At 33.7% G+C, this 19242-nt stretch overlaps 1 protein-coding gene across 3 annotated transcripts in view; it reads left to right on the plus strand.

The window, feature by feature from the left end:
• Positions 1-19242, plus strand: part of LOC123688782 (neuropilin and tolloid-like protein 2) — a 612260-nt gene that overhangs the window by 136720 nt on the left and 456298 nt on the right. Inside the window, exons 1-2 of one of the 3 annotated variants that reach the window (XM_045627447.1) lie at positions 4469-4639; positions 13483-13534. The exons of 1 other annotated variant lie outside the window; for it this stretch is intronic. The gene's annotated coding sequence lies outside the window, so the exon portion shown is untranslated. Of the gene's footprint in view, positions 1-4468; positions 4640-13482; positions 13535-19242 lie in introns of those variants that run through there. One more of the 3 variants, XM_045627448.1, reaches the window with a different exon arrangement.

Here is a 19242-nt window from a genome sequence, read left to right on the forward strand (position 1 = left end):
GAAGAGCCCTGAAAATTTAGAAGAGAGCTAAGAATAAAAATATATGACTTAGCAAACTCGGTGAAACCAGCGGTGTAGGTTAATGTGATGGAGGAGTTTTATAATGGTCTTGGTTATTGCGGAACTCAAGGTGGCATGTTTATGAGCACATACATGAATCATTCATTTATAATTTTCAGAATTTTGTTAAGATTTATAATGCAGTGGAAAATAAAATTTTACGAAGGAGACGAATCTCACGCATGGCTGAAAAATCTGAGAAAATGGTTTTGCAGCAGTTTGAAACAACTATTTAAAGCAACTCCCTTGAAAGTCAAGAAAGCTATGATGATTACCGACATACTCCACGAACTATTTTCTTGACAGGGTTGAAGGTCAGGTTGTTGGAACAAAAACCACCTCTCAGACCATTGCCGACATGTTTCGACTTTATTCTAAAATCTTCTTCAGGGCTAGTCTATTTGCGGTTTTTTTGTCAGAATCATGAAATATATGAAACAAATATCACTTTTTGACACCATCAAATTATAATCTAAAACGAACGAAATGATAAAACGGGAACAGACCACTCTGATAATACATATGTTATGTCAAGAAAATAGTTCATCATTAAAAAAGGTCTCAAACCAATAACTTATACTCCACGAAGATGGCACTTGAAGAAAATTTTTAATTACGCGTAGGTTTGAAAATCAAAATTTTCATTTCTCTGTTGCATCGTATTCTTGAATACAGAAGTGATTGATTAACATAGTCAAATTACAACGTTATCATCCAATATTGCAACGGTTTCAGCTAGTTATGATTGTGTACTGGGGATTCTAGTAACATGTTGTGAAGCTCCCTAACGTCGCAAGGCATTAATGTTAGCAATTGTTCTAGTAGTACGATTAATATGAATGTCCATGAATAATGTTTTTTAAATATTGATAATATGAATTCGCAACGCAATTCCCAAAATTATAGTTATAATTTTATCATATTCCATCATAAGAAAATGAAGAACAAAAAATATTTTCAACATTGAAAAATATTTTTAACATGCTTCCATGTAAACAAACAAATTAAAAGTGTCACTTTCAATGGCAGCTGTACAAAAAATACCTTTTATTGTTTCCAACCAAATTCCATTCAGAATTCAGATAATTTTGACCAAATCTTTGCGAACATGCCTACTTATACCCCTCTTCCCTCAATACGAGGTTGGAAAGGGAATGATAATGAAAATAATAATTCCTAGAAAGCGAAGGACAGGTTAAAGCATCACATGTAAGAGGACCAGAAGTTCGACGAGAACCAGGGTAATCACAAGGACCGGACACAACCGAGTTCTACCCTTCTGATATATTAAATATCTGGGATTGAGTGGATGTTCCTCTTAGCGGGGAGTGAGAAGCTGACGGCGAGGAGAAATCCTACGCGTATAGGCAAAAGTCGGGCATAATATTGATAATAATAATATTTATTTACCATTTCAATTTTTAAAAACAATAGTCTTTAAGCTAATGATAAACAATATAGAATCCCCACAAAAGGATAAATCTATGCGTGGGTTGTTTCATATAAAAAAACATAATCATGAGTCAAAACTATAGATAATATAAAGAAACACATCATTTTGAAAACAAAAGAACCCGCAATGGGATTATCGTGAATAAACGGCAAAAAAGTCAACAAAAAAGCAAGAGAAGAACTATGTATCATACATATATCACGTTTGAAGTCACCTATGGATAATATAAAAAAAAATCATTCATCAGTTATGGATCAATAAAACAAAAACACAATAAAATAGGCTTCACATTTCCAGCCAACATACAGGGTGTCCCGTAAAGACCACGTCAAACCGAGGGAGAATGTAGATCAAAAGATAACCCACCTGCTATGACAAAATTCCCATTATAAAAGTCTTACCGTTTTCGAGATATCTTTTGTTTTTGAAAATAATGAATTTTTGCCCCTTTCAATGGTTTTGTCCTTACGGTTGGTAGAATTTTACATCTTTTTGGTTAATTTTTTCAGTAAAATGCTGAAGAATGATTCTAACGTTTACATCAAAAACATCCTCCCAACATTATAAAGGGGGGTTATGAGAAATAATTTTATTGGAAATTTTGGTAGTGGATTATTTTTTTCATGAAGTTTAGCCCATCGTAGTGGAAAAAAAATGTACCGAGCTACTTCTGTACATTACACCAATAAATTGTCTATTTCATAGTGATTTCAAAGAGGTATCACACAAGTCATTTGTTATTCAAAGAAAAAAGATATGGCTGTTTCTATCCAAATGGGTACGTTTCTGACAAAATTAAGTTTGTCGATTCTGTTGAGAAATCTTCGATATTGCATTACTTGGTGAACAATGGCAATTGTTTACGTGCGAAAATATTACTCGCATAATTATTCACCTCAACGAAATTCAATTTTGCCGCCAAATTTTGCGAAAACATCATGCAGATCCTTACCAACCGTAAGGACAAACCCATAGTAAGGGGCAAAAATTCATTACTTTCAAAAAAAAAATAACTCGAAAACGGTAAGACTTTTATAATGGGAATTTTGTCATAGCAGTTTGTCTTTATTCAACTTATTTTATTCATGTTCTCCACATTAGTCGACCTGCACTCTATCGAGACATATCTTTCTCAATACTGTATATCAGAATTACACTTTTGGCTTGTTCGGACACAGTATTCGATATCGAAATACGCAGCTGAATCGCCGTCAGGAGCCGTTCCGGATTGTTGACTCGGATCTCAATCATGAAAACATGACGTTTAATAAACGCGTTGATAGATACGGAGGCTTTATTCTGGAACGGTATCTCATTAGCTTTGATTCATCCCTGTTATTGTTTCATCATGACGTTACATTTATTTTCGAGTACGGTTTCCATCGATTGATGTTGAATGAATATTAGATAAATTTAGTTTCAACAGTTGATGGAAGATGTTCTCTCATACAGATTGGATTCGCTGATGTCTGCATGAAAAAAATTAATGGGAAATGGTCTACATGCCATTTGAAATAAACGAAAAAGTTAATTTGAAATTAGTACATAAATTCAGACGCTAACTGTTTTGTATTTTATTTTGTATTTGTATTTTGGATTATTTTCAATAAATTATAATGGATCTCATTCATTTATTTTCATTTCATTTATTCAATGAGAGAATACAGTGAATTGGAAAAGAATTAAAAGTCTCTCTATCTACTCACATATTTTCGAAAAAGCACATTATAAAAACAAGTTAGTAGGTAAAACAGATTAGTTCAAATGAATTACTGAATATTACTGCTGACCACTAAAGCAACTATAAATAAAATTAAAATATCGTATAAAAATATTACTGAGCTAGTTCACAAAGATTGAAATATCAAAGTAAAATGTAGCGACACCTTGTGACTTATTATTTTTAGTGAATAACTTACTGAAACTGTTGAAAACAGTCAATAATTTTCATGAACATTTGAGAATAAATTAACACCAAAAAATATTTCCTTGATAGAATATTCTTTAAAATCCTAAATAAATTGAGAAATCAATTTTTTCAGGTCGAAGACAAGGAAGTTAATTAGACTCAGCTTATATGCTCTATAAAACATATTGTGTTTCATGTATACTATAACGTAGAACAGACTGGTCGAAAATTGAAAGAAAGAATAAGGAAACATCAACGAGATGTAAATCTAGAAAATTTAGTTGATTTAGTAACAGAATAAAATGTAATATGAAATGCAGCAAAAAAATTATGAATATTAATGAGATAGATGTTCAAATTTTTCAATCTAAGCATCTACTTCATTAACATTCATATTTGTTTTTGCTACATTTAATATTACATTTTGTTCTGTTACTAGATCAACTAAATTTCCTAGATTTACATCTCGTTGATGTTGCCTTCTTACTTTTAATTTTCAACTGTCTGTCCCACGTTATAGGCCCTACATAAATATAAATGTTAATGAAGTAGATGCTAAGAATGAAAAATTTTAAAATCTACTTCATCAACATTCATAATTTCTGCTACATATTTTATTACATTTGATTTTTGATATATAAGCAACTTTCGCTATTTATTTGATTTCATTCTTTTTCTATTCTGGTTTCTGAAATAAACTGAAAATGATAACATTTCTGAATAGACAATTAATCGACCTTTATCACGATGTATCACAAGCTCACACCTCCCTTTTGAAAAATTAGAAGGTGAAGATAGGATTCGCATTTTTACGAAGAAGAATATGTACAGTAACCAAGATGAGGGATTCATTCCATGTGGCTTTTTCACAGTGTATATTAATAATTTAATGAGGTATTCAGATGAGATTCATTGTCATACAATGGAAATAGCACAGAGGGCGAGACAGATAGACAGACGAGTTGAAAGTTGATCAAAGAGTATGCGAGAATGAAAAAATTATTTGTGGTTTTTCCTGTGCTCTGTGGCAATAAAATGTCATAAATGTCATAGTAATTTCTTAAATTGGTTTTTTCATGTTTGAAGTAAGAAGATGTTGATATAACAATTGAAAATTTATAATCTTTGATGGAAAATGAGGTGATTAGAGAGTGTTGCTGAGTATATTTTTGTTCATGACGTTCAGAGACAGATTAAAGACAAAACTCACATTGAATGTAAGTATAGTGTTTTTTCCGTTTTTCGAGTTTTAAAATTTGAATTTTATATTTTAGCCTCTGAAAAGGGATCCAATGATAAAACGGAAAGTTTAATTGAGTCAATACGGAGTTTGAGAAGGTACCTATTAGCTCTTTCTCTTGAAGTTTCGAAACCAAATAATCTTTGACCAAATTGGAATCCATCAAAATCGATGTTTCTTTAAATATTCAACTTTTTCACATTTCTGTGGATCACTTTTTTCTGAGAGCTTTACTGCGAACAAATCGCTCATTTCGTCACAATGTATGTTATTTTGGAATTTTCAAATTCCAAATTTCAAATTGCCAAATTCGATTTTGTGCATTGGCTGGCAGTGATAAATTTCATATGTAAATGGCAAGATATTTTAATTGAGGTTTCCGTTAATATAGCCGTTCGAAAGTTTGTCTAACTGTTCATTTCAAAAATTCAGAAATTCAGAATTGGAAATTCTAACACAATATCGAGAACAATATTTCCGTGACAAAAAACCTAAGCATTGGATTTCGATTGTTTATATGAAATAACGATTCCAAGCTCAGTGCAAAAATTCCAAGCTAATCAAACATCAGACCCGTAGAAAATTCAAGAAGAATATTGGAAAAGAAATACCCATCCTTAACTATTGATTCGATTGGTTTGGGAGAGCTATTCTATCGGCAGGGGACCAGCTGATTAAAGGCTTCCACAAATCAACGCCGCAAATGCGAATATTCATACCACATCTCTGGATCCCACCATTATTATTATTTCACTGAATCGGGGTCGTTACTGCTCTGTTAGCCTACCGGGAACTGCGACCAAGTTGATCTCTTGTTCTCAACAATCTCAACCCTACCTATTCATATAAACCCAGGGAGGTCGTCGATGCTGTTGATGAAACCGACGACATTCTTAGGAGCCTTGCCTGTTACTTCGTGAGCATCCAGAACCGAGTCCAGAACTGACTTTTCCATTTGAGTGATTCTTAGGCCAGTTAGCTCCGGTCATCTGCACATTATGAGTTTTTCAGTTTCTATCCCTTTCCACAGAGCCTGCAGATCTTATCTGCTGACTCACCCATGCGGTACAAAAGATATTTACACTGACAATGTCTTGTCAGCAGTCTCACCATTACCCGAGGCTCAGCTCATGGTAGCTTCAGGAACTTTCTGGTATAGGTCGGTGAAAGCTACACAAATTTCTTCGCCTGAGTAAGACACGGAGTGTTCCTCCAGAGGGTTTTCATATTATCCCTCTCCCATTGTTGGACCGCTATATTGTATAGTCATTTACCAAGCCCACAGAAGGGCTTACCTTGCACCAGACACAGTCCACCAAAACAGGCCACTTTCTGCAGCCAGTTTACGTGTGGTGACCAATTCGGTTTTTGTCCACCATGCTAGAGACGCATAGGTGACAATGGGAGCGTACTACTGCTGGGTATAACCACAGAACCATATGCGGTTTCATGCCCCATGTCTTTCCAAAGAGTCTTTTGCAGGCCCACATGGCGGCTGTGGCTCTGGCCAGATTATTGTCTATACAGGGTGTTCCTAAATTGAACGTACAAACGAAAAGGGGAGATTCCTTAAGTGAGTTTAAGAAAAAAAAGTCCCATAAACATGGGGTCGCAAACGTTTCGTTTTCGAGATACAGAGTGTTTCTTGTTGTAATACATTTTTTGTGTTGATTATCCGAGTTTATCGAATCTTTATGAATCATCGCTACAGATCAGGAAAATTTCCATAAAAACTGACACTGAATTCATTCATCATAGCTTACAAAGTGGCCTTCCCATCATAATTTGGATTTTCACGAGGATTTCGAGAGAATCGTTCAAATTTTTTTTTCTCGAAATCGTTGGTAGATACGACAAAACTACAAAAGACCGAAAAGTTTAGTATAAGGACAAAGCTTCTTTTTACATTTTTTCAAATTAACAGTTGCTCACCAAAAAAAAGTTCTGCAGAAGAACAGGTGGCAGTGTTCCAGAAAAAATATCACCCTGTAGATCTTCTATCGAAATTGCCATGTCACGTGGTGAGAACTCTCAAATATAATATCTATGCCAAATTTCAGTTGAATATCTTGTGAAGTGTAGATACTATGAGAAAAAAACTTGAAAAAAATTCAAACTTCAACACTCTGTATCTCGAAAACGAAAAGTTTGCGACCCCATGTTTATGGGACTTTTTTTTCTTAAACTCACTTAAGGAATCTCCCGTTTTCGTTTGTACGTTCAATTTAGGAACACCCTGTATGTGTTGAGTTACTATCCAGAGTAACATCTAGATATTTACATTCAATGGAAAAGTTCAGAGTCTGGCCATTCAGAACCGGTGCTCTGAGGTTAATATTCCTTCTTGTAGTGAATGGAATCAGGAAATGCCGATTATCGATTGATAATTTGATAATCAGTGGTACCGATTATCAAACTATCAATCGATAACGGATTAGTAGGAACCAGACTCGGATGCGGTACGAATATTAGCATTTGCTCCATTGGTTTGTGATTGTTCGGTTAAATTTGAAGCATTGACAGAATGATATTTTAAATTAAATTCATTATCTTCCTTAAAAAAACACTAATTTATACCATGGCATAATTTTAAAAAACAAATATCTCCAATAATCATCATACCTCTAGGAGTTCCATAAAAAAGCAAACCTTCATTTAAAGGATACATTGAAAATTGAAGTACCCACCTGTAGAATGAGTGTAAAAAGCTGATTTTTGTTAATAAATCAAGAAGTAATCAATCTTTAAATTTTTAATCAATGTTTAGGCGAATGGTGCAACTGGCCATGTCTCTAGCCTTTCAACATTAGACAACTTCAAACACCGAAATAATAGATTTCATTTATGTTCGAGTTGACATCAAAACAATGAAAGAGCCTCATAAAACTCAACTCCGAAGTAGAACTGTAAAACGGTTTGAGCTGATGGAAAATCGATTTTACTGTTTGATGAAATGTTCAAATTGAATGTGGAACATCGAGTACTTGCGCATTCCGTTTATGGATAGAATAAGGCATGGTAAATAATGAGATGATGCGAATTTAGAGCTCCTTGTTCATAAGGATAGAGTGGAGACGTTTCTATTCAGTTTTCTCTTAATTGTATAGTATATCCAACCACCACATCTCGAATCATTCCTAAATTCTGGATGCTACGTAAAAAAGTGCCTGTATAATGTTTTCATTTTAAAGTTATATCATCAGTATTAGCGGAGATCTAATTTTTATTCGATATCGCCATTTTTCCAATTTTCGCTATATAACTCGAGAACAAAAGGAGATGACCAAAAATGAATACTTTTGTTGTTAGTTTCTCAGAAGGAGAATGGTGTATCAGATTTTTTCTGTCTGATTTAAAAGTTGAAGTGCCAAAACATCGTTATTGCCCACCTTCTATATACCGATTTTTCTAGATTTTGCAAGATTAGTGCAGTTACAATTTTTTTTCAAGAATATTCACAAAGCTGTGACTTTATTTCGACAATAACTGATTTTTTTTTTCATTTTTCATTCGATTTAGTCCTCAATTACAAAACTGAATGTTATGTCCCGTTCATCATCAGAGTTCTTGAATGAAGTTAATTATATTTTCATAAGTTGGATATTTCAGTATTTTTTGTTTTTTTCAAATTGAATTGATGTTATTTTTCTCATGAGGATTTAATTGAAGTTTTTGTTTATTAAGAGTTTTATAGTTATATACTCAACTCTGTATCTAATGTAATAATAATAATAATAATCATCAAAAATCAATCACGATCGACGAACCAAGGTGAAGCCAGAACAACTATGATATTGGATTTTTACTCCATGTTAACACGAATCTTTTCATCTTGATCAGCTAGCTATTTTAATAATGATGTCCTCTTAAGTATTCATCATTATTGCTAACGTTCATTTATTGAGAGCACACTGATCTTTTCAAATATCTTTCAAGTGAAACCAATATAGCTTTTTAAGTGAGAAACAATTAACTCGGAGTATTCGATAAGCATGATTTATAAAGCCTGGATTAAGGCTTAAATTTTCTGCCTTGGTCTCATTCCTGTCGATGGAGCTTAACTAGAAATTTATAGTATGCGGTAAATTGGGAGTTAGCTAGAAAATTTACGCGTTTTATTCTAATGCAATATGGGAAAGTTCGTGGGAGTGCTCTGAGGTATATTGCACTTACGATTCCACATAAAGAAGGGCCATTTTGTGGTTCCGATGGTAAACGTGAATAAAACACACATTAATTTAGAATATTGATCAAATTTTCATTTCAATTCAACTAATGCCTTGGTTGATATAGGTCCACTTCCAAAATAAATGTCAGTTATAATAGTTATAATATCTTCACAAGGTAGACAATGGTTTGATTCATTGTTTTAATTTTCTTCTATGATTCTGAAATTGATGTGGAGTGTCCGATGAAACATTCATTTGATAGAGGAACTTTGTTCAATAGATGTATAAAGTCGTCCATCATCTGCTTCGGATAATTTCAATGAACAGAAATGAATTATTGATACAATGTTCTTACAACCGACTGCACAATGTACCGAAAATTGTTATAATGAACATTTCATATTATGTTTAATGGAATTTGTTTAATTGATAAATATGGTTATGTACCGGGTTTTTCACCATAATTTGACCCCCCTTCAACTTTGTTACTAAAAGAGGTACAAAAAATGTTCTTTACGAAAGTTTCACGAAATCTTCTAGTGTTTTTGAAAATGATTTCACAAAACGAAATATATTCAGAGTGGGCAATATATTGATTGCAACTTCATTATTTCAAATGGAACACCCTGTATATTTTTCTATATTTGATTAGCTCTTTTCCCCTGACTTTGAATATATAACATATGTTTGGTCTATCCCTCCCATTCTGAGTACCACAGAGTTTCAAATTTTAAGAACCACCTGGCATGCTCAGTAATCAGTTTTCAAGTGGTAGGCTGCGATAACTCAAAATGCCCTTTTTTGAGTTATTTCGTTGGCAACCATATGACATACGTTTTTCACTATAAATTGGAATTGTATGATTTGAATGCAACTCCATATATTCTCTCCATGTATAGCTTTCTTATTTTCATTGTTCTTCACATAAAGTGAAAATATTTCAAATTTTTCCGCGAAAAAGGGCCATTTTGAGTTATCCCAGCCTTCCACTTGAAAACTGATTACCTACTCAGCTTGCCAGTTGGTTCTTAAGGTTTGAAACTCTGTGGTACTCAGATTAAGAGAAATAGGCCCAACATATGTTATATATTCGAAATCAGGGGAAAAAGAGCTAGACAAATATAGAAAAATATACAAGGTGTTCCATTTGAAAAAATGAAGTTGCAATCAATATTTTGCGAACTCTATATGTATTTCGTTTTGTGAAATCATGTTGAAAAACAATAGTCGATTTCGTGAAACTTTTGTAGAAAACATTTTTTTTATATCTTTTAGTATCAAAGTTAAAGGAGGGGTCAAGTTATGGTGAAAAACCCGGTACACATTTGGTTCGATGTATCAATTGAAATTATCTTAAAGAGCTTTGCGATTCAGTACATTGATTTATCGTCGTTAAACAACGGTATAGTATATCCAAAGTCACTTGGACGTAGCCAGAATATTTCGATGATACAAGGATTGTCCATTTTTCCAGAAATTCCTTTGGGGCCGGTGAATTTATTGCCTAACACTACAAATAAACCCCGGTATTTAGCGGTTGGTGATATTCACTTCAAAGGGACATCTATATCTATGACCAAGCGTTTTTATGGACTAGTTCAAGTGACTTTGGATATACTATACACCATATGAAGTGTTGTAATTCCTCTCAAGTTGAGATATCCCAATAGATAAAAAGAGGAAATGTTCAGAAAAGATGAGGCAACATCTGAGTGTCCGTTAACATTCTCGTCTGTCAAGAATCATTTCACAGGGTGTTCTGAATAAAACCTTACTGTTACTTTTTTTTATTCACCTCCTGAATATAACAAAATAAAGTAGGTAACTGAGAATGCAATCTGAACAGTTATTTAGAGATCAAGCTACAATGTTATAATGTCGGCCAAAAGGTTAAAAAAAAATGAAATACAAACTTTGTTTAGATTTTGTCCATTCGCCTAATTTTGAAGGTGTGTATATTTTACTTACAAATTATCAACCTCTTTTACTTCAGAATTCTAACCTCAATCCTTAATAATTATTGCGGTTATTCTAATCAGGAAGGAAAATATTCCTTTTCGTTAAAACCCATCAGATATGAAACAATGCTTGTCATTTTCCATTGGTAAGACTACTCGGATATTCTGAATTGATGAAATACTTGGCTCCTTTCCAGAACGTACGAAATTCATAGCTTCTCGTAAACTCGGGCAATTGAACCGGTTATTAAATTCGCCTTGCAGATATGTTTTGAAAGAGAATATACTTGGAGAACCAAAATAAAGGATACCATCATTTTATTCGTCATAAAATAATGCTAATCAAATATCGATAATCAGCTCTGGAGAACTTTCCATTGGAGTGGACAATACATTGGGCAACTGGCAAAACCAGATAAATCGGTAAATAAACTATTCCCCTTGAAATAGTTCTTCGTGTAATACTGAGTGTTGGTTTTAGCCGCGATTGTAGCTACATATATGAGAAAATATTCGGAGATTCTTCGATATTCAGAACTATTATTCGTTCTGAGTCTGCTGGAGATAGTGGAAGCACTGTTAGATAAATAATTTTTAGTTTCAGATTCATAAATGGTCACTCGAAAAATAAAATTCCAGACCATCCTGAACCTTCGGCTTCGTCTCCCTGCTTGCATATGTCTGTGTCTGTCTGTCTTTGACTATGTCTGCTCTTTAATCTGTGTGTCCGTCTATCCTTATAGCATTCTTATCCGATTTCGAAGAAATTTGGTGTGTCATGTATGTAGGCTTGGTTAATGGATCGTCTAGAAGTATGATTCGACTACCTGGCCTTTCGTCTTTTTCTCCGTAACTTAGTTCGGTTTAGCAATAATTAAACTCTTTTAAATTATTTACATCTATTTACAAAGCCACACTTATACAGTACAAACTCAGTATTGAGAAGATCTTAATTACGTCTTAATTACAAGTTTCTCACTACGGTACTGAATTTCGTCTTTAACTCTAGTTTTAATTACTCGAAACGTCTTTGATTATCACGTCTTTGTCGTACTTCAAGTTTTCGGTCGTCTCGTCTTTGATTTGTTCGCGACTCTTCTTAATCTAGTCCGCGAACAGTCTTTTCGTCTTACGTCTTAAGTTTCAACCGACAAAACTTACTCTTACTTCGACTTAGACCGAACTATACTCGTCTTCGTCTTAACTTGAACTGTATCCGTCTTCGGCTTAATTTGAACTGTCTCCCTCTGTCGATTGGAACTACCCTGTCTCGAATATCGACCTCCCTTCTTTCGGCTTGGCCACACCCTTAGGGAAAAGTACCATCCCCTAGTCCAATAAGAACTTTGCCGTACCGCCCACAAAGATCTTCGCGGATTCCTGGAAATCGAATATTCCCGAAGGACTAGAACCTGATACACAGATGTGGCACATCTGGTACGACCGTATTGTCTTCGAACTTTCTCAACCTCCCAATAAATCTCTTCAAGATTTACCACTCCATGACATATTCTTCGACACCTCGAAGAATTACACATCCTTTTTACATTATATGTACAATAACAATTCGTTCCCTGTAAATCAATTGAAACTGTCATGCCCTCGACATTAGAAAAAAACTAATAGGTCTCCAAGCATCCGGTTGACCATCGCAATTATGTACAGGGAACAATAACTGGATCCTACATGTATTTTGGGTCTTATATTATTCTTTGAAAAGTTTAATCAGATAAAGAGTGGACGTTGTCATTCCGCGAACATTAAATTCCCGGTATTTCTAAATTCCGGGTTCTACTTGTCTGAAGTTGGTATGAATGTTAAGATCGGGTAGAAAGTGTAGCTTTTCTCATGCGCACGAGGAAATATACTAAAATAAATATTAAGTATTTTTTTATACGCTATGCATTGCGTGAGTGAAATACTAGGAAGGAACTATAGTGCCAAACCCATTGACAGAGTTTTTTTTTATCTTACGCTGTGCCTGAAAAACGTACTGATGTTCCGCCGTTGTGATGTAGGTCTTCATCATTATATAGGACTTCTGACTGCAGAAGAAATGGTTTCAATTTGATTTGAAGAAATATGTTAAATTATAAATATCAAAGCCAGATAGTGGAAATGAATACCTCCAATGATCCTGCATTCATCACTGAGTTGAAGATTGAAGAACATTTTCGCGACGAAAAATACGGATCGATTGAAGATTAATTTAATTCGAAATCATACTAATTCCCATGTGAGAAATAGTAATCATTTCAAAGGAGACATGACAAAAATAACTTTTATTCGATTAAGACATACCTACATAAATGACGCATGCGGAATTGTTTGAACAACAATCAATTTCTTTGCAATGTTACATTGAAAGTGAGCCTTGTAATATTCGAATGCATATTTTACAATGAAACCAAAAAAAATATATTTCTCTTCATTGGCTAATTTATTTTATAATAAAAACATAAACATTAATGAGTTGTACCTTCATATTACTGATTATTTTTTTAATTAGTTATATCTTGTGTTCTATGACTTTTTATGACTAAACAGGATTTTTTCTGAGATACAGATGATTCTTTACTAAATTCATAGGATTCTAGAAAAATGTAAATGTATATCTTCATTCAATATATGTTGGAATAATTTAACCCGCCTAGTAAGAAATTATAGTTAATATTATTTTCTATTTCTTTCAGGTAAGTTCCATTCTACCGATATGATCTATAAACTTTCAGTGACGGGGATCTTGTAAGTACTCCTCAATTTAATCTTGAATCCATATTCCCACCTCAAACGCTGTTCGGCAGTATGTCAACTTTGATAGTGTTCATTACAGATAAATCGTATAATAGATTTCACCAGATGTACCTGTATGTACTGATTAAACTGAACTGAATTAAATCAAACTGTTTATTCATCAATACCTATATTATTATTATTAGGAGCTGAAAATTTTATCAAATACCAACGGATTTTATAATCGTCGAGAAAATGAGAAACGTATACTAACTGACAAAAAAACTGCAACACCCATAAGGAGCTCTTTAAATTTTAATTTTTTTTTGTTAAAACTGTATAGTATAGCATAGTATAGCAAGGAGTAAAGGATTTAATTTGGAGAAAAAATCGTGAAGGTTTTCTTTATTGTGAACAATTTTTGTTACTTAAATATTGTCGTGTTTCGCAAGTTTTTTGAATCTTACAACAAACCAGCTGTTCGATGAGATCCAAAGTCGATGTTTAGTTATTGTTACAATGCCTAGAGCACGTGTACGCGGAATTTATCGTGCCAGCTAAGTGAAATTGGAAGAGGTCGAATTGTTGGTCTACGGAGGTGGGGTTGTCATTTCGAAAAATCGCTAACCGTACGAACAGAAATCCAACTACAGTTATGAGATGTTGTTAAGCGTGGTTTGATAATGCCCATAATCAAAGAAGAGTAGGCATGGGACGTCGAAGGGGTACAAATGAAGTTCAAGATCGACGTTCAAGACTTATGGCCATTAGAGACCGATTTGCGACAACTGGATCTTCGGCTGATGTGTGGTTAGGTTGAACAGCGCTGCGTTCAACCACTAGAAATAGTGGAGCCATATGTTCTCCCTTACCTTAACCGGCTCGAGAATTCAATATTTCAGCAAGATAATGCCCGACTCCATGTTGCCAGAGTTAGTTTAAACTTTTTCGAAGCGACTCATGTGAATATTTTGCCATGACAGCCCAGATCTCCCGATCTTGCGCCCATAGAGCATGTTTGAGACATCATGGGAAGAAGGCTTGGAAATTTACCCCCGCCCCCACGGACTCTGGAAAATGAAGTACAAAAATTTCGTACAGGTTGCTTGGGATAGTATTCCTCAAAAAGAAATAGACCATCTTTTTGCATCAATGCCAAGACGTGTTGGGTAGTGTATAGATAATCGCGGTGAACAAACACATTATTGACAAATTTATTAAAAAAAATGGTAGACCCTTGGTTTTTTTTTTTCTGAATGTCAATCGTTCACTCCTTGCTTTAGTACTTATGTTTTATCAAAAAAATTAAAATTTAAAGAGATATTGTTGGGTGTTGCAGTTTCTTTGTCAGTTAGTATATTTAATGATTTCGACAATGATTGGCAATAATCTGTGACATATGGTAAAAAACGGTAGAATATTTTGTGATAAAATCTATCCATCCAGTTACATTCAAAGTCGGTAATGATATGCCAAATTTTGAATAAAATGATTTTGGACCCTAGGGACCATCATATCACAGAAGAAAAGACTTGGAGGAATACGAAAAGCACTATTCAAAATTCAAGTCGGTCGCCTGAATATTCTTTTTGACTCTTGGGTTTAAAAAGCGTGTGCCCTTGGTTGCGACATAACAACAAATGAAAATCTAGACAAGCGTTTTAATAGAGTCGTTCAAGTGAGATTGGAACAACTAAAGTTGCAAAAGTTTGACTTGAATGTTTGAGATTGACTTGAGTTCGACTTGAAATTAAGTCAAACTCAAGTCAATCTTTCTGACAAATGATTCAAGTCAAATCAAACTGGACAATGGTTACAGGCGAGGTTACAGGTTTGAAAATTCAAACTGTGTTCGTCAAACTAGTTAGAAAGAGTTTGAAAAATGATTTATTCAGTAGATATACCTTGAATGAGTAAAATATTTATGTTAAATAAAGTGACTAGGTACAACAAATATCTACATTAATTCGAAAAAAACAAAAAATATATACATTAATTTAAATTTTTTTCAATCAACTCCAACATGTCATCTCAAAATTCTTCGAGAGAAGTGAATTTCTTACTACAGTACTTCTTACAATTTCAGTGAATGCTGAGAATAAGAAATCCAGCACTAGAGCTCCCTGCTAATAAAAATTACAAGTATAATAAGAGACACCGCATATTTTTAACTTTAAGAATGAAGGAGCGGCCGTCCAAAATCTATTTTGAAAATTTTGGATCCATCGATTTATGCTGTTACTGCGAAAATTCTATTTCATACAATTTTTGGTGACTCTTTATCAACTGTCGTTAAAGAACTAGTTCCACTATTTGCATTTTATACCATTGTTGTTCATTTTTACATAATTTACTGTTTCCAATTTTCATTGTTTCGAAATCGCTTGCCGCAACATTAAAAAAATCTGTTTATTTTTTTTTTTTGTTGATTAATTTCGCCTGGTCTTTAGATTTTTTTTCATAGTTTTTGGAGGGGATGATCTTCAAAATCAGTCTCAGTTTGTTCTGGTACGTATTCCGAGCTGCATGAGCTACATGAAAAAAGTTCAGGTTCAGACATTTCGAGTTAAGACACAATGCACAACACATACACACACACTTAGAAAAAACGTAACAAGCCAAGAGTATCCTTCTGAATATTAACATAGTAACATCATAACAAGTTAACAGTATAAAGAATTCCTTATACTATCGCATGAACTATAACTAATTTGCGGAGTAGCAGAGTACAGGTTCAGACACGTTGCGCAAAATGATATACAGACTTCAAACTTTAAGAAGTTTGATTTCAAGCAAAACCTAAAGATACAGAAATCGAGTTTTTTACTCGAAAAGTTTGATTTTCATGTCAAGTTCGTGAGTAAAATCAAACTAGTTTGACTCGAATGTATCTCTAGGAAGAACTATAGCCATTACTTCAATCATGAATTTTATTACGCATTAAAATTATTATGCGTTCTAGCAGATTCGATTAACTATGTTCTGATGAACACGCCTACTGAACCACCATGTTTGCAGGAATCAAGTTTAGAACACGGACTGCTGCAGGGCAATTTGCCTGACATCGTAATGAATGGCTGGTCCGGATTCGCGCTATCTCTTGTGCATGCAAACAGGCCGGGAGATCTACCTTAACACCTATGCATATAACTTCTTGTTCCTCTATTATAATCAGTTTAAGTCAAATATACGACGGGGTGCGGAACTTGCTGAACCCTCCAGTTGGCGATTCTGGTGCTTGACCCCGTTTATGGCTACGTAATCCACTCTTTCTCGTTTACATTGGTCGTTATTAGGAAAGCTGATCGTATGTAATTTGAAAATTAGTTTGAATATCCGGTCAGCATTGCTTCTTCCGAATAAGATCTTTCCTGTGAAGGAAATTTGAAATTAATACAATATCAGCTCAGGTTATACAGTGTAAAAATATCATTTTATGATGGCCACACAATATAGTTAGTTAAAAAACGGATAATTGCCCACCATATACACTCAGATCTTCTTCTTGTATAAGGATTGAAATTTTATTCCCTGCGCCTGTACTTTAATTTTTCTGATTTCCTACTGTTGTCTAATTGAGAGACTTTTCTACCTACTGCATGTCACTTCTTTTCTTCTATTTAGTTCTTTGAAAGAGGTATTTCCTCCTATCTGTCATTCTTATTTTGATTTGTAGTATATTTCTTAATTCCTGATTCTCATGCTCTTTCAGCGTCTCTATTCTCTTCTTTCTTTGTTTCTCTGTTTGTTAACTATTTCAATTCTTCTGATTCTTCTAGTTTGTTGGTACACCATGGAGCACCAACCGCTGTTCTGATTACTGTATTTAGCGTACTTCGCAACTGATCCTTATTATTGTTGATTAAAAAGTAAAATAACTTATTTCCGCTTTATATATTTATTTTCACAACAATTTTTTCGTCATGATAACATGACTTCTTCAGGTGAGCATGGTTACAAATTCAACCTGAATAGTCACAATCAGAAGGACCTAGAACACCTTGCTATAGATTCAGAAATTGCATTAAAAAACCACCAAAGTTCAATTGTAGATGAGTATGCTTTGATTGAATACATTCAAGAAAATAAATCAACCTTTAATAATAGTGAAATTGAAAATACAGTTAGAACAATAAGAACCAAAATTTCTAATAATAATTTAGTTTTCACACGCGCGGACAAAGGAAACACAGTTATTGCAATCCTAAGAAATGAATACATTAACAAAACGACCACATTTTTAGATCCGAACAAATAAAAAATTATCAAAAAAGACCCTACTACCAAATACCAAAAATAGATAAAATCAGTCATTAAAAACCCAACAACCCTTTTTGAAAATACACCTTTGTATAAATTAACTATTATGAATCCACAACCCCCAAGTATGTATTCTCTCATAAAGTTGCATAAAGAAAACCGACCTATCAGACAGTTACCATGCTCACCTGAAGAAGTCATGTTATCATGACGAAACAATTGTTGTGAAAATAAATATATAAAGCGGAAATAAGTTATTTTACTTTTTTATCATCAAGATAAATTTCCGACAAGTAAAGACTGAGATAATCAAACACTTATTATTGTCTTTTGTATTATACCAGGTCACTCGTGCATACGTTATGGTTATGTGTATTATCACTATTATTGTTATCTTCAGCTTGTTTTCTGAAGAATGTTCACTTTTAGGGTTGAGCAAATCTTTCATCTAGTATTGCTCCCAGATATTTTGCTTCCTATCTCCATTCTTCAGTCTGATTTTTTATTTTGTCATTTCCTGCTTTCGCTTTCTTTACTGTTGTTCCTTCGAAGTATATTGCAACTGTTCCCGATATATTGACTTTGAATCTTCATTTCTTGAAGTATTCCATCAGTTTATCTAGGTCTATTTGCAACTGCCTAGAATTAATTTTCGCATTCTACTGTGATAGTGATCTGCAAACTGGGTTTTCTTGCATCTATTCAATCTAGGTATGTCTGCCATACATAAGTTGAACAGTAGCGGTCCTATCACTGATCCTTGAGGAACTCCGGATTGACTTTCTTTGATCGTCGACCTGTTTATGGAAAACTAATCATCAATTTGTGCTGAGTTTGGGACATAACTTTTGTCCCTAAAATATTTTCAGATCTTATAATAATAATAATAAACTTTATTTAGCACCCGGCTATTGAAAACAATACTTAATACTACTACTTACAACTACTGGTAATACCGGAAACAGACTACTACTTACATTTCAAACAGCACATAGTATATTATTGCATCATTTGATTACAATTTCTGCAATATGCCATAACTAGGGTATATATTCAACGGTTCATGAGTTAATGGGATTTCCTATGAAAAAAATGGTTGCGATGAGAACTCAAATTATTTTTAATATTTCTTCAGAAAGAGCTATTTCCAGAAAATCCCTTTTTATTTACAATTCTGCCAATACGTAGACTATTTGCATTTTGAACCAGAAATGTACAGGGTGTTTATAAGGAGATCATGAACTTGGAGAACTCAAGTCCATCAAAACTCAAGATTTTCGGATTTCAACCTAAATTTTTTATTCCTTGGGTCAATTCTACGTCTAAAAAGAAGGAAGTTAACTTCAGCAGACTCTATATCGAAAATAAAAACCTTGGGAATTAACTTAAATTAAGGAAAAATATTAATTTCTAACTGAGTGGGATAGTCTGTAACTTCCAGAAAACATAGAAAGAAACTT

This window comes from Harmonia axyridis, chromosome 1, assembly GCF_914767665.1.
Source record: "Harmonia axyridis chromosome 1, icHarAxyr1.1, whole genome shotgun sequence".
Taxonomy (NCBI): domain Eukaryota; kingdom Metazoa; phylum Arthropoda; class Insecta; order Coleoptera; family Coccinellidae; genus Harmonia; species Harmonia axyridis.